The sequence below is a fragment of the Callithrix jacchus genome, chromosome 5 (genome assembly GCF_049354715.1).
Source record: "Callithrix jacchus isolate 240 chromosome 5, calJac240_pri, whole genome shotgun sequence".
Classification (NCBI taxonomy): Eukaryota; Metazoa; Chordata; class Mammalia; order Primates; family Cebidae; genus Callithrix; species Callithrix jacchus.
In genome coordinates, this window is record NC_133506.1 from 162,795,063 (window position 1) to 162,809,573 (window position 14,511).

General features: G+C 39.3%; 1 protein-coding gene across 19 annotated transcripts in view; it reads right to left on the minus strand.

Moving 5' to 3' along the window:
- The window catches only part of ENOX1 (ecto-NOX disulfide-thiol exchanger 1), a 626,515-nt gene that overhangs the window by 468,963 nt on the left and 143,041 nt on the right, over positions 1 to 14,511 (minus strand). For 2 of the 19 annotated variants that reach the window (XM_078375352.1, XM_078375353.1), the window contains one exon: positions 1 to 14,511. This exon is cut by the window's left edge and continues 23,845 nt beyond it; it is cut by the window's right edge and continues 20,470 nt beyond it. The exons of the other annotated variants lie outside the window; for them this stretch is intronic. The gene's annotated coding sequence lies outside the window, so the exon portion shown is untranslated. 19 annotated transcript variants of the gene reach the window in all.

The following is a 14,511-nucleotide window of genomic DNA, read 5'->3' on the forward strand; positions in this document are numbered from 1 at the left end:
CCGCCCATCTCGACCTCCCAAAGTAATGGGATTATAGGCATGAGCCACCACACCCAGCCTGTTTTTTATAATTTTAATTGTTTTATAATTTTAAACAGTAATTAAATATCATTTTTGAGAGATTTGAGTCTTCATTGGTTTTGACACAACTTTTATCATGTACGAAATTATTTCATACACTAGGTTTTTATACCCTGCTAGTTGTACCGTGACATCTGCTGTTTCTTAGACTGTTTGCTGGGAGTATAGCATATATTTTAATATCTTGTAAAACAAGTATTTTCTCCTGCTATCATTTACTTTTTCTTTTCCCCAAAATTTTAAGTAGCTCACCCATTTGTTCTAAATGACTTTAGATTTGACAATCAAGTTTCAAAATTTCTAAATGAACATCAGGGTCAACAATTCAAGTCAGACTTAAATTTCATGACAAATATAATGTTTATAGCAGTAAATATGTAAAAAGGCATTCAACCTCACTACTAACCATGAAATTATAAAGTATTTGTTATTAAATAAGCAAAATATTTTAAAGGTTGATAATGTCCAATGTTGATATAAATATGGGTAAAATGCGCATTTTCATAGACCATTAATGAGAAAGGAAATTGGTAGAGTTACTTTAGAGGAAATTTGCCAGTATCTATCATAATGCAAAATGTGAGCATCCATTGATCCAAAAATTCCCCTTCTAGGAAACTGTCCCATAGACATTCTTACACATGCACACAAAGATACAAGGTAGGTCACCATAGCACTGTTTGTAATAATCCCATATTTGAATCCACAAAAACGTCCATATGTAAAGGACTGATAAAAGTAAATTATGAAGCATCCATACCAAGAAATGTTGCAGAGTTATTAAAAATAATGAAGTAGATATATGCATAATAATATGAGGAAAATATTTCAAGATATATTATTACATAAAAAGACAAGTTTCAGAGCAATCTGAGCAACCTAATGCTATTTACATTTTAAAGTGTGTGTGTGTGTGTGTGTGTGTGTGTGTGTGTGTGTAGACAGGTGGATTCATAGTGTGTATCTGTATAAATATATTTAGAAGGATAAGAACAAAAATGATAGTAGTGTTTACTTTTGGGGAGGAGAGATTAGAGTAAAAAGAGCTGATAACTTTTTAATCTAAGTATTTAAATAATATTGAGTACTATGTAGGTGTTGTTTTTTAAAGTTTTCATTTAAAATATATAAGTTATACATAAATGTAATCTTATAATGAATAAGCAAATTTTAAATATATTTGCATATTTTAACTTTAAAGACTTAAAAGCAACACCTACTCACTATAACATCACCTTTACCTGGGTCATCATTTTCTGTGTCTGTGTGTTTGTTTACTGTTGAAGTGGCAGAAAGTCATTCATATTTGAACTGGCCAACAGATCATATTTGTACTCTCCTGCCGGAAGTAGCTTCTGAATCCCCTTCTGGGCTCCATGCTATAGCACAGGTTTTGATGTTTAGCAAGTTTTTATCCTGGACTAACCTAAGCAACTGGGCTGAGGTGTATTATTTCCTACTGTGGCATATTTATTTACCCCAAACTCCCCTCAAACAAAGAACACAAGGAAAGCCACAATACATTAATGGGCAAAAGAGGCCATAAACACAGAAGGTGTATGTGGGCACATACTACTCTTAGAACATGTTTCCACACCATGGGGGCTTTTTCTGCTGCTTAGTAATCAGGCATGGTGGCTCTCCTGGGTATTAATTCCCCCGAGGACCAAGAACCCGTTTATTGTGTATGTGCAGAGAACAGAGAAACGTTTCTATGGCAGCTGCCCGGAAGATCAGAAGCAAGGCGGGAGAAAGGAATGAAGGAAAGCATTAACGAATACAGAAAGCCTGAAATCTGGGTAGAAATAAAGGTAAACAGTAGGGGATCAAAAGGGGATAATATCTGTGAAATGATAAAAGAGAACAGACTCCAAAAGGGGGTATAAGAGAAAAACTCTATAAAGAATCAGTGGGAAATGGAAGCTCCACTGGAGGAGTCATTCAGCTTAGTTTTATTCAGATTTAAAACTGGGATTTAGTGCCACCAGAAAATAGGTAAGCATGAAAGCTAAAGCAATTTATCGAAATTATCATTTCTACCGATGAGCATTTCTTTCAACAAATGTCCATTACAAAAAGCAAAGCCACAATTGTATTAACTTCTCAGTACCTAGTGCTGTTTCCTATAAAGAAACTAAGGAAAAAGTATAAAAAGAATGAATGTCTGACTTTTTTGGTCTTTGACAGAGACAAATGTGCTAGAAGGAAATCTTCCACTCTATTTGAAATGTAAAAATACATGTTCGGTTCATATATTTCCTGTAATTTCCACATGTTAGAAGTGAGAAATAATGTCTAAAATTATCCAGTATAAAATATGATGCATATCAGGGTTTTGCTGGATCTTGTCAGCGACTCATAGGCAGATAAGGCAGGAGAGGAGGGGCTAAAACTTGCATTAGATTTGCAGTTAAAGAGACAGAAGGGGGGAAGGGAAAGGGAGAGAAAGAGGGAGGGAGGGGGAAGAGAGGGAGGGAGGAGGGAGGGAGCAAGAGAGAGAGGATGCACACACATGCATTGAAATGGACAAAGCATAATGCTCACTTTGACCTCAATCCAGGGGCAAAAGGACAGTTAGAGTTTCAGGAACCAGGGCAAAATGCGGAAAGGGGGCCAGCAGTTCTCATGATCCTTCCTGCACCAGTTAGCACAGCCATCCTTCAATGGGGAAGAAGCAGGGCCCTATCATGGGACCGACCTTCTGGGGAAGTGCAGCCAGAATTGCTGCCAGCACAGCGAGGTAGGGCTTCTTTCCTAGAGCAGGGACCAGATAACTAAGAGAGTTCTGATCTACACCACCTCAGCTGCCTGCGGTTGGAGAACTCAGGCATGGAAATGTAGCTCTGACTAAGAGACAGCAAGTAGGCAGAGCTGATGATGGGTCATGAGCACTGGGCCCTATGCTCATATGTCACGAGAATAATAGTGACATACAGCAAATACTATAAAAGGGTAACCTGCTATTGATAATAGTAGGACATCACATCCAATCTCAAATGATAAAATCTTGAAAGTGAAGTTTTTGCATTTAAAATCTGTGGTTAATAACTGTTTCATGGAACCGCAGGAAGATAACTCGGGAAATGCCGGCAGATGATCTGGCGTCTGCCCAGGTTCCAATGTAACTTGCTGTTTGACATTGAGCATCATCATTAAACCTTTCGGGGCCTTGATCTCCTCATCCCAATAGTCTCCCTGGCCTCCTTGGAAAACTCTCGTGGCCCATGAGTTTTTGTTATTATGCTTTTCCTACAAATATTCTCTTAGCAAAAATTATCCTATATTTGACACGTTCAATTATTCAACAAATCTACAGGAAATAATCACACTACAAAATAGATGTCCAGAACATTCCAGCTTGCTTCACAGAAATCTTTTGGAAAGTAGACGTGGCAACAGCATAACCAATGGCTTGAGTGGCAGAGATCCAGGAAGACAAGTCAGGAAGGAACAGTGCTAAGGAGAGGAAGAGATCCGCCACTAAAGAAATTCTGGGACACAGCAATCAATTACTAGCAAAGAAGGCACAGTTTAGAGAACACACTAAGGAAAAGGGCGGGAGGGAGAAAGAGAAGGCGGGCCGGCAGGCGCATATTCTATTTTCCATAGTGCACTGGGGAAAACAGGACATGAATGAAAGCTTTGGCCTGTAAGTCCTGCCACAGCTCAATCTGGGACTTTGATCAAGTTACAACTCTGAGCTTTGGGTTCTTTTCTGTAAAATGAGAAATCGGGATTGCTGAGGTGACAGTTGAGGATAAGTGGACTTCGTATACAATGAGACAAATGGAGCAGAACCACATTCTCTCTGGACCTAATTTTAGGGAGAAAGCTGTATCTTTCTGAGTGCTGCTATGCAAAGCCCAGTGTGTTCAACCCAGAGTTCCTTACCTTTTATGGAATTCTAACCCTGACACTATGCTCATAGTTTAGATTTAGTCAGAATCAACTTACCAGAGTTCAAAATATTCCACAGAAGCCTTTGTTTTTATTAATCTATTAAGTCTTTACAAAGTTTCCTTCTTTTTGGTTGGAAATGAACAAAGCAGTTAATCTCATGTCTTGTTTCAACTGGTAAGCCGCGACTTAAGGAGAACAGGCTATCTACCGCAGATGAAACAGAAAGTTAAGGACACTCAAAAACACCAGCACCTAAAGGACAGGGTCCCAAATCCATGGCATATCCACAAATCTTTGTCCCCTGAAGATCTGCAGCCAGCAAACTACAGGGGAGGCCAGGCCTCCTCTCTGTCCTTCCTAATTGCAGATACTATTATAGCAAAACGCAAATTCAGAGCATGTATGGATTCAATTGTTCTGATCTCAGTGGGCAGTTGTCACATATAAATTTAAGACTTAAAGAACAGCGCCAGGCGCGGTGGCTCACGCCTGTAATCCCAGCACTTTGGGAGGCCGAGGCAGGTGGATCACGAGGTCAAGAGGTCGAGACCATTCCAGTCAACATGGTGAAACTCCATCTCTACTAAAAATACAAAAAATTAGCTGGGCATGGTGGCGCGTGCCTGTAATCCCAGCTACTCAGGAGGCTGAGGCAGGAGAATTGCCTGAACCCAGGAGGCGGAGGTTGCGGTGAGCCGAGATCGCACCATTGCACTCCAGCCTGGGTAACAAGAGCGAAACTCCAGCTCAAAAAAAAAAAAAAACAGCACTCTAACAAATTCTCACTGATCATCTCTGCTTTATCCACTGAGATTTTCAAATTACCTTTTCAGCGCCCATGTCTCCCAACTCTTAAAAACAGTTGTCCCCAAATTTTATAGCATAAGTCTCTAATTGTTCCCTAATAAATAATTTGAAAATGACAGACACATTCTCCTTCGTCCTGCCAGAATTTCACAAAGTTGAGAATATGGGTTTAGTTTGAAATCCATCATTACAAAACTATCCTCATCTGGCAATAGCAAAGACTCCCATCATAATTTTCCGCTGAGAGTCATTGAAAAAGCTAAAGCAATAGCAGGGGAAAGGGTCAGAGAGCACCTCTTAACTTCCAAAAGCACAACCCACTTTGTTCAACAAATAAAAGCAGAGCCTGCTGCTTTGTTCAACGCGTGCTCTAAGAGGATACGGACTAGAAAATCTTTATTGCTCCAGCCTCATTCTACAGAATAGGACTATATTTACCCATCTTTCTGGATGGCCAAGAAATAATGATACATCTTGTTAAATATAGGTTGGTTACTTCAGGAAGGGGTAGGAATTAATTTCAAATCTATCACATAGTATCAAGCTGTTTCCCACGAGATTTCATGCCAGGCCACAGCACTGGAAGCCATAATTTCCATATTTGTTGAAAACAGCATCTCAGCCAAATTGGTGCATTGTGTCCTCATAGTGAGGCCTCACCCAAAGAACTAGAATTAACTCACACTACCATCGTAAGTGTCGAGGGTTTTTTTTTCCCCAAAAAACTGTGATATTTGACTAATTCAGAGAAAGTTTCCTTAAACGCACTGAGCTCTATCTAACAAAGACTGTAATTTAAGAAACCGATTCCTAACCTAATAAACTTTCTTGCCAGCAAAACAAAAAGTTTAAATCTGTGCAGTGCAATGTAAAAGATAACAGAACCAAATAGTTGAATTCTTAAAAAATCCATGTGTCTCCCAGCAGCATTGCTTGGTCTTTATTTATTTATGGTTAGGTATTTTATTCTCCAAGGCTGTTTCACACTCTGTTTATATAAACTGTATGTGTCTGAGTGGTGGGGGCAGTGTACAGATTCATCTAACTTTTGGCTCTGATGAAGCAGTGATGATAAAGGATGCTATATGCACGTGTAATATATCTGAATTTTGTATTTTAAAACCACTTTTAATGGATGGCATTATATGATTAACTTTTTTAGATTTCTGGCTCAGATTAAAACTTTCTACAAACCTATTTTTTTTTTCCTTTGTTCTGGGAACATTAATATAATTTTGGGAATGACAGCACAGAATTGGCATGAACATTAGTACTTTCACGGGAAAAAATAATGTGACATATACAGGCCAGCTGTGGTGGCTTCACTGCAATCCCAGCACTTTGGGAGGCCAAGGTGGGCAGATCACCAGAGATCAGGAGTTTGAGACCTGGCCAACAAGATGAAACCCCGTCTCTACTAAAATCACAAAAATTAACTGGGCATGGTGGGCACCTGTAATCCCAGCTACTCAGGAGACTGAGGCAGGAGAATCGCTTGAACCCAGGAGGCAAGGGTTGCAGTGAGCAAAGATTGCACCATGGCACTCCAGCATGGGTGACAGAGTGAGACTCCATCTCAGAAAAAAAAGGGGGACATATACAAAGTTTTTCACTAAGAAAAAAAATTTGGAAAATTAGGTAAAATTAATTGAGAACAAACTGCTTACTGTACGAAATTCTAGGAACCTAATATTTTCTTTAAAAGTTTTGCCCTGAAGATACACTGACAGTATAAAATCACCAGGACCAGATTCGACTCCTATAAAAGGCACTGATCCGGAGGGTCTCAGTTAGGAGCAGGCATAACTGGAACGGACAGTTACGCCCTCCCACAACGTACCTTTTGGTGTCACTGAACGGAGCACTAGCATTCATGACTCTGAGCCAACATGGTTTTTATGCTTTAAAAAACACATACTTCACATCTATATGTGATTCACTTAGAATTTTTTCAGTGCTACTTTAAGAATAAATAGGCCGGGCGCGGTGGCTCACACCTGTAATCTCAGCACTTTGGGAGGCTGAGGCGGGCGGATCACGAGGTCAAGAGATCGAGACCATCTTGGCCAACATGGTGAAACCCCATCTCTACTAAAAATACAAAAATTAGCTGGATGTGGTGGTACGCACATGTAGTCCCAGCTAGCCGGGAGGCTGGGGCAGGAGAATCGCTTGAACCTGGGAGGCAGGGGCAGGAGAATCGCTTGAACCCGGGAGGCGGAGGTTGCAGTGAGCCGAGATCGTGCCACCGCACTCCAGCCTGGTGACACAGTGAGACTCCATCTCAAACAAAACAAAACAAAACAAAAAATAAAAATCTTGGCCAGGTGCAGTGGCTCAATGCCTGTATTCCCAGCAGTGTGGGAGGCCGAGGATGATGAATCATTTGAGGTCAGGAGTTTGAGATTATCCTGGCCAACATGGTAAAGCCCTGTCTCTACTAAAAATATAAAAGTTAGCCAGGCATGCTGGTGTGTGCCTGCAGGCCCAGCTACTCAGGAGGCTGAGGCATGAGAATCTCTCTCACCCAGGCAGCAGAGGTAGCAGTGAGCCCAGATCACGCCACTGCACTCCAGCCTGGCAACAGAGCAAGACTCTGTCTTAAAAATAAAAATTGTTGTTTTATTTGTTGAAAAAACCTATTGTTTTTCTTGATATTATTATATAAGAAATACATAATCTGGTCAACTTACAAAATTAATCTTATAATATTTTTCCTGAATGATTACAGTAAAAGTAGATGACATACTCCCTAACAGGGGCATCTGTATTTAATCTTTGAGTATTGAAACCATGTAATAAGTTTATGCCTATTATAAAAAGTTATCTTTCTAAGAAAAAATTAAATTTCACGTTGCTCATTATCATATCTAATTGCACTGCTCCTCAATTCTAGGAGGCATGCTTTTTTCACATTTAAACATTTTTGAAAATAAGATATACCTTAAAATAGTATCTACATTAAAAGTGGCTCTGTTCTTTTTTACCTTCTAAAACGCTGTTACTGCATCCAGCAATCCGCGGTGTATCAGACATGAGAAAATATGCTATTTTCTGCATGCCTACAACTCACCAGGTTTTTCTAGATGCTTGGTACACAGAAATCTATGAGGAGCACACTCACAACAGAAGGCCAATTGCTCAGGAGGCAATATTTTAGAGTGTCAAAGTTGGTACTTGAGTAATATGCACCAATCAACTCAAATTTTGTTATATAATCTTTTATAACTCTCATTTTCAACAGGAAGAGTCTATCGCCTCCACCTCCACCCACCTCCACAAAGAATACCTGCCCAGCATCATCTATGTTTCAATAACTCACTAATACTCTGTATTAAAACTAAAATCAAATAAGCATGGCTGATGCTCGCTGACTGAAGGAAGTGAGAACTTTTAAGTGTTAAGACTTAAATTATTTAATATGCCTCCCAATTACTTGTTTAACACACACACACACACACACACACACACACACACCCTACAGCAAAATCAACCTTAAGTAAAACAGAACAATCTTTCACTATTTTTCCTCCAGATGATTGATCCTGCCTTGGACAGAGAAAGCAAATGACTTAGTGCATCTATTACTATACTACATTTTTATTAACTAAAAATTATTTCCAGCCAGACACAGTGGCTCATGCCTGTAATCCCAGCACTTTGGGAGGCCAGGTTGAGGTAGATCATGAGGTCAGGAGATTGAGACCATCCTGGCCAACAATGGTGAAACCCCGTCTCTACTAAAACTACAAAGATTAGCTGGGTGTGGTGGCACACACCTGTAATCCCAGTTACTTGGGAGGCTGAGGCAGGAGAATTGCTTGAACCTGGGAGGCGGATATCTCAGTGAGCTGAGATAGCACCACTGCACTCCAGCCTGGCGACAGGACAAGACTCTGTCTCAAAAGAAAAAAAAATTTCCCCCCATGATGTAGATCAATAGATATTGATCAAATATTTAAGCAATATAGATTTGGAGGGGCATCAAAGTAGATCTGAGCAGGAAACCCACACAACTTGGAACAGCCCTCAGCAAAGTGGAACCCAAATTTCAGGCCTTCTGGTTTCCAAACCTGGCTTTACCACCTCAAAATCCTTGGTTTGGAGAGGTGACCCACGAAAGCCCACAGCAGGTAAGAAACAAGAACTAAACCCAAGCCCCTCAACTCCATGCCCCAGAGTTTTGTCCACATTCATTGAGCACCTAATCAGGTAAAGATGTACCCATCTTGTGATCTGTACAAGGGTAAGACGCGATCCTGCCCTCAAGGCCTTCGAGCCTCTGTAAGGAATTGTGCGATTTAAATCAATGCAACCAAAGTCAGAGACACAAAAGCAACAGAGTATAAAATCTCTTAAATTTTTAAATTTTTTAAAAAGAAGTCTCATACATCTATCAAGACATTTCAAAATAAAAGAAAGTTTGCAGTTTGACAAAGCTATAAAACACAAATAATCAAGATCAAAATAATCATGATATTAATAGTCACGTTAACATTTATTGAATACTTCCTACATAAAACCACTTTGTTAGGTGGTTTTCATCATTTAATCCACAACAAGATCACTGGATATTATCATTATCATCCGAATTTTACAGAAGCGAAAACAAAAAAGCTTTCAGAGTTGCTTAATAACTTACCTAAATTTACATATGCTAATAATCAATTCAGTCTCCAATTTCAAAAGATCCTGCCACCATCCTGTAAGTAGTTCTTTAAAAAGGGATGATAACCCTGCACCCACAATGACACACACACGAACACCCAGGTGCGGTTTTACCAGTCTCGCTTTATGGTCTGCTGGCTTTGAAGATGGCAAAGTTCAATCAATATGAAGAAAGAAAGCTGGGAGCTGGAAAGTGAGAAAAATACTATCCACAGTAAGTTGGTCATTAGTAGTAACTAAATTAATCAATACAGTGAAGAATAGGATGAGTTTAAACAAGAAAGTTTCCAACATGTTACACTTTAATTAATTGTGAATGTGAAGTGATTATTCGGAAAAAAGGACGGTATTTTTAGAAAAGCAATTAAATGTAGCTGATAGGTGTCACTGACACTAAGGTCATTTCAACAAAAAGGTTTTTCTGAGTAACAGAAGTAGAACTTAGGGCCGAAGCACCCAAGAGATGGCTTCGACAGACTCAAAGACCAAGTTTCCCCAATGTTCAAGGAAAGCAAAGTATAAACTTCATTTCCCCCAAGATTCCACTGGGATTGGATTTCTTCACTTAATTAACTACTCATCCATGACACTATCTAAAAAATGCTGACCCTACAGCTTTGTGCAGTTAACGTGCTACAGCCTCAACTACTCTATTTATTGGAATATCCACTTTCCCGTCTAACAGAGCTCAGAAGCTGAACTTCCTTCACTTCAGCTGATATTCTGCTTCCTCATTTATGCTACAGATATGTTTGTACTGAAAGGCATTAAGTATTTATATTTATGTCCATGATCATACAGTCCAACGTAAGGAAGAATACAAAGAAAACTAAGAGGAAAAAATAGTGATTTCACGTCTTTCAAAGTAAAATAATTACAATTATGTGGGAAAATATTATTTGTAAAAACTCAATACTTTTTTATTTATAAAGAAAAATTGTTATCAATTGATTTCCATGTTTATAACTGTCCTATCTCACCAATGTGCAAGCTTCCCTACCATAGGTTCTTGAGAGCAAGGGTTAGATTCAGAAACTTCACTTCTTACATTGGATGCCAAGGACCAAGGGTGGGTACACAGTGTTTGTGTTCCCCTACTGTCTACCTCCTAGCTGCGAATGAACTGAGAAGACGTGCTAATGATCATGATCAGTTTAGTCTCCACAGATCCAGCACAGCACCCTCCCCATTCATGATAGTTGCCTCTTTAATACGAGCTGGACTGCAGGGAAGTAACATCAGTGTTATCCAGTTATCTCCATGAATCACCAGCTGAAACTAGGTTTGATATATCTTCCCAATTGTTTAGTTTGTTTCTTCCTTTGAAATAGGTACTATTTAAAAAGTTCAGGCATATGGTATTACTTAGCAAGAAGTAAATATTTAACCCAATCTCCACTAAGTAAAGCCCTTAGCATTTTATATATAATCTGAAGACATCCTGGAGACACACACACACACACACACACACACGCACATCCATATAAATATCCATATATATATAAATATATATGGATTTAAGCTGGCACTGTGATATAGTGCTAATTTCTACATTATTGTCTACATCATAGCAGCAAATCAAGATTTAAAAACCAAGAGAAGGCACTTATCTTCCATCATTCCATCTGCTGAAACATATTCACTTTCCTCTCCCCATCTCCCTACCTCTTCAGTCATGTCTACCTTTATATGCAAAATACAGTAGCTGCTTATTTTAAGGAGTACAGAATTGCACTAAAGATTTCTCTGCTCATTGTGCTTTCTCCTTCCATTCCCATACAAAGCTTTTAAGTTGTTTGTCAAGTCTAAAATCTCTCTTCTGCTTTTCACTGGAGAAATTGATTAATTTGGCAAAAACACAAACTGCTGTTGCTCTTTAGGTCATCTTAATTAATTGTAATTAGTTTTAAAATATTCAGTTCCTCATTTCCCATAAAACTGAGGACATCACACACACAAGTGAGCTATCGTTATTTCTTAATAACGGCACTGTTAATAGAAAGGGAACCATCCATTCTTCCCTGTGGTCTTTCATACTTTAAACCCTGATTAGTATGTGAGTGGCTGGTAAATAATTAACTTTATAGTGAGTGACATATTTTGAAATCTGCGAAGTATTTTATTCTGGGAATTTAAGCCGACCCTTGCATTTCCCTAGATAGCGCTGTGCACGCCTACAATTATAAGCTGAAGCAGATTCTTGACTTTCTCATTAGCATCTAACAATTTATGAGCTTTTGATATCCATGGGATGATTTTTAAATGATGACTTTAAATCCCCAGTGCACCTAGATAACTAGAAAAATAATAGACAATAAATGAATGCTTTAGCAAAGGAATTTAACTAAGAATGTAAAGCTTCATCCAGGCTGAAAGTAATAAAAAAAACTTTATAATGGTCCTGAATTGACTTCAATATTCTCTTTACATTATTAAAGGAATGTAACAGCTTGAAATAACTTATTTCATATGGACTGCATAACTAATCTATTATGTAGTAATCATATACAATTTACAGATGAGGAAACTGAAGCTCATATATTTTAGTTAAACTGCAGAATTAGGAACTACCAGAGTCGGAGTTCAATCCAGATCCAGCTGCATTTATTTTATTTTATTTAATTCTATTTTATTGTTTTGAGACGGAGTTTCGCTCTTGTTACCCAGGCTGGAGTGCAATGGCGCCATCTCGGCTCACCGCAACCTCCGCCTCCTGGGTTCAGGCAATTCTTCTGCCTCAGCCTCCCGAGTAGCTGGGACTACAGGCGTGCACCACCGTGCCCAGCTAATTTTTGTATTTTTAGTAGAGACAGGGTTTCACCTCGTTGACCAGGATGGTCTCGATCTCTTGACCTCGTGATCCACCCGCCTCGGCCTCCCAAAGTGCTGGGATTACAGGCAGGAGCCACCGCGCCCGGCCGATCCAGCTGCATTTAAAGCCATGCTCACAATACTACACCAACTCCAGGCAGAACGTGGGTCCTTGCACTTCTGGCATTTACAGCACCTTTTGGATATTATACCAAGTTTAAGCCTAAAAAACATATTTGGGGTTTGGTTATTTCATAGATTATACAATTTATTTGGGTTCAGTTTGTCACTGACTACACACTGGGTAGGCAGTAATAGGTCTATAATATTTAACCATAACTAAAGATAACATACTTGGGAAATTAATTTTAAAAATCAAATATAAAGAAAAATGTATCAAATAATGATTTTCCCATTAGGAATTTGGCTTAAGAAATATGAGGGAAATCAAATAAAAGTATGTGTTTTTCTTAGCCAAAATATTTTTATTTATTTATATCTTTAGAGAAGGGTCTCATTCTGTGCCCAGGCTAGAGTGCAGTGGCGCAATCACAGCTCACTACAGTCTCTAATACCTGAGACTCAAGTGATCCTCCCACCTCGGCCTCCTCCTGAGTAGCTGGAACTACAGGTGCATGCTGCCATGTCCAGCTAAGTTCTTTTTTAAGAGAGGTAAGGTCTAACTATGTTGCCCAGCCCAGCCTGGTCTAGAATTCCTGGCCTCAAGTGACTCTCTCAAGTGATAAGCCTACCAAAGTGCTGGGATTACAGCAATGAGCCACTGTGCTGGGCCACAAACGTCTTTAATAAGATTCAATTGGCATCATCCATTGTCAAAGTACAAAATGTGTAGTTTCATTAACTACTGGAACTAAATGTGATTAAAGGAACAATCAATCATATGCCCTTTGCTCATTCTATTTAAACAATCTTTCTTTACAATACCAATTAATTACCATTCATTGGAACTTCTGAACTCCATGGAAACAGTATTTAAGCAACAAGTTTGGTTGAATCCCTATTCTAAATTATTTAGTAGACCTCAGTAAGTGAAAAGAATTCTTCTCAGAATTCAGATTATAGCAAATCACTTGTAAAATTTTATATATTTAAAAAACACCGTTTGTGGTCATTACTAGAAAGTTAGCTAATTATGCACTAGTTTCTATTGGGAGACAATTCTCTATCCTGTGGTACCTTTTGTCTCAGACTACTATTCAAGGATGTTTGTAAAGCAAACAGCCTGGAAGGATTAAGATTATGTCTTCCTCCTCCAGGACAGAGGATAATTTTGTTTCCTGGCAAGAATTATAAAGATAATGACTTCCTCCAGGGCAAAGGTTGGGCAAGTGTGCCAGAAACAGTTGATAAGAACAGTGATTTCCTAAACTCTGTATTCCTCAGTTGTGACACAGACCCAACAGGTATGAAGCATCCACCTGGGCCCCCTCTGCATTGCCCCCAAGGGAGTTTCCCCTCAAGGAAAACCAAGATAAGAGCTTACAGGCCATGCTGCCTGCTGTGCATTGAGCAATAACATCCTTTATGTCTGATCCAGGAGTTTCATGTCTTCTGCCAGCATGTATGAATCAAGCAGGCTAACTTGCTGCCTCACAGGCAGGGTAAAATCTCAGATGTCTCACTGCTCTTGACAGCTCTGTACGATTGATTATTTAAATAAGTATTTGCAGATGTTGGCTAACTCCAAGGTAAATTTTTACTCCTCTCTCTGAAGCCTAGAACTCACAGCTATCACTTGTGCTCATGTAATTAGGGCAAAACTTAAGAATACCGTCTTCATACCTGAAATTTAGATGAGGGAAGTGAAGATAAGCACAGGAGGCTTTTCCTTTTGGTGGCCACTGCTGGGTTATTAGAATCCTCAGCTGTACACCAAAGACAGGCTATCCTTCTCATGTCCTGATTGATTACATGCTGTCACAGGCTGACCTGTACGTCCCTGTCATCAATCACCCTCTCTCACAGAGGAAATGGGAAGATTTCATGTCTCAGTTATGCTCTCCAGTTTAGCCCAGGTGACAAAAGCCAACTAGATCCTTGGGGCATGAAGGTGATCATACTCACTTTCCTTCCTCACCTCGTCATTTAAACACATGGATAGTAACAGCCAACATTTACAGAGCACGTCTCGATAATCATTTATCCTTCTCCCACACTGGAGATGCAGACCAGCAGAACTTCTATGTTCTCTTCACAGAGCCTCAATGAATTGAAATGGCTTGA